Below are 2,500 nucleotides of genomic sequence, written 5' to 3'. Positions count from 1 at the left end.
CACCAGACTTGCCCTCCAATTGTTCCTCGTTAAGGGATTTAGATTGTACTCATTCCAATTGCCAGACTACAATAGCCCGGCATTGTTATTTATTGTCACTACCTCCCCGAGTCGGGATTGGGTAATTTGCGCGCCTGCTGCCTTCCTTGGATGTGGTAGCCGTTTCTCAGGCTCCCTCTCCGGAATCGAACCCTAATTCTCCGTCACCCGTTGCAACCATGGTAGGCCACTACCGTACCATCGAAAGTTGATAGGGCAGAAATTTGAATGAAGCACCGTCGGCGCAAGGGCCATACGGTTCCCCGAGAGACTCGCATTGGTTTTGGATCTAATAAATACATCCCTTCCGAAGAGTCGGGACTTTGTGCATGTATTAGCTCTAGAATTACCACGGTTATCCAAGTAGTAAGAAACCATCAAATAAACTATAACTGATTTAATGAGCCATTCGCAGTTTCACAGTATAGAAGCGTTTATACTTAGACATGCATGGCTTAGTCTTTGAGACAAGCATATGACTACTGGCAGGATCAACCAGGTAACTATCGGGACGCCAGAGCGTGCGAGACGCACTGTGTCACTCGACCGTCCTCGTTCAGAGGGCCGGCCAACGCATCACACCAGTGCGGCCACGCGGACCGCAGAGGGTTCAACAATTTTGCAAATCCTCGGCCACAGACTCACCAACTGAAGGCAGGAGAGGGCAGCTGAGCTGAGGCCCACTCGTTGCCTGCAGATACAGTCAATCACGGGGATCGACCGGCAGCGAGACCGTACGAATGCACTCGTGATTCGTGAAATGATGCAAACCTAACTGCACTCGACCGGAGGGAGCCAGCCCACTGATGACCAGTCACCAGCAGGTCAGACGCCCGCCGACACAGGCAGTCTACAACGATGCGGACACACGGATGAACCGCTGCAGTCACCCTACACAGCACCCGTCACTAGGAGCAACGCTGGAACTCGTCTCGTATGTAATTAAGCGTGACTTTTTTTGCCACAACACCCCACTTCACGACCTATCAACACGCTCATTTGTACGACACTCTTGTTTGGTTGCTTATCTAGCCCACGTGGTCACATTGTTCAATTCGTCTGCACTTGTATGGTAATTGCTTGCGATATATTGCTCAAATTTTCGCGCTACGCGCGTTCATTCCTTCATTCGTCTGCACTTGTATGGTAATTGCTCCAATTTTCCGGCGCGCAAATCCCCTCTGCAATGTTCCCATCTGCACTGTTCCCCGTCTGCACCCTTCCATTCCGCTAAACATACAGTTCAAGTTATACATGGCTAACATACAGTTACAATACAATACTGGAGATTGCACAATCTTTGCAACACAAATAGAAACAAGTGTGTTGAGCACTGTGGTTCCTTATTATATATGGGATGTGCTCATACATTTAAGTAGTAAAACAGACCACAGTGTGTGTACTCAAATTCCATATAAGGAAGGGTAATGCTCTATGCTTTTACTGTCTTGTTGCAAAGATTCTGTATAGTATTATAGTACACTCACTCACTCACTCACTCACTCACTATATTGCAGCACAACATCTATTCGCCAGCAGCCAGCCAGCCAGCCAGCCACAGCCAGCCACCCACCTCTTACTATTCATCAGTCACGGTCGGTCGGTCGGTCGGTCGGTCGGTCGGTCGGTCGGTCGGTCGGTCGGTCGGTCGGTCGGTCGGTCGGTCGGTCGGTCGGTCGGTCGGTCGGTAGGTAGGTAGGTAGGTAGGTAGGTAGGTAGGTAGGTAGGTAGGTAGGTAGGTAGGTTGGTGGGCCGGCCAGTCAGCCAGCTACAACATAGCTTCACAAGCTACACAACAATTGCTGCTTTAACTACCAGCTGCAGCTTCTAATTATAACTACCCATTGAAGCTACTTTGTAACTAGGCGCTTTGTAAGGGGCCGCTTTGTAACTAGGCAAGGACTTCATTACACTAACATTAATTTTTTCCACCACGAGGACTTTAGGCTGGAAAATAGAAATAATAGGGCCTTAAGTGCTCGTTGACTTTACACTCCATGAACATTACAACTTTTTACCCACTACTTTTATTCCCACTTGAATTTACTGTACATTATTTGCGTATTGTTAGCAACGTACAATACAATACTACTTGAAGATAAATAAGCTTGATATTGTTATGATCAAATGAAGCATGGCTCAATGAAGGTATATATAACTCACTCACTCACTCACTCACTCACTCACTCACTCACTCACTCACTCACTCACTCACTCACTCACTCACTCACTCACTCACTCACTCACTCACTCACTCACTCACTCACTCACTCACTCACTCACTCAGGGAAAATATTTAAATTTCCTGCTACAGTGCTGCTACATTGCAGCCCATAAAATCTGCACATTTCCTGAGGTGTCCTGCAAGTGTCCTGCAACCTACTTACAAAGGATAGTGCAACGTTTCCTGTATAGTTTCCTTTACTATTCCTGAAGTAGTTCAGGACTTGTGTAACATTCA

At 47.4% G+C, this 2,500-nt stretch overlaps 1 non-coding gene across 1 annotated transcript in view; it reads right to left on the bottom strand.

Annotated features, from left to right (window-relative positions):
• Window positions 1-541, bottom strand: part of LOC135332670 (small subunit ribosomal RNA) — a 1,779-nt gene extending 1,238 nt beyond the window's left edge. The window contains exon 1 of the ribosomal RNA XR_010393517.1: window positions 1-541. This exon is cut by the window's left edge and continues 1,238 nt beyond it. This is a non-coding gene — a ribosomal RNA (small subunit ribosomal RNA).
• Between the last annotated feature and the right edge of the window lie 1,959 nt (window positions 542-2,500).

This window comes from Halichondria panicea, chromosome 2 (genome assembly GCF_963675165.1).
Source record: "Halichondria panicea chromosome 2, odHalPani1.1, whole genome shotgun sequence".
Lineage (NCBI taxonomy): Eukaryota > Metazoa > Porifera > Demospongiae > Suberitida > Halichondriidae > Halichondria > Halichondria panicea.
This window is presented reverse-complemented; position numbering and strand designations above follow the sequence as displayed.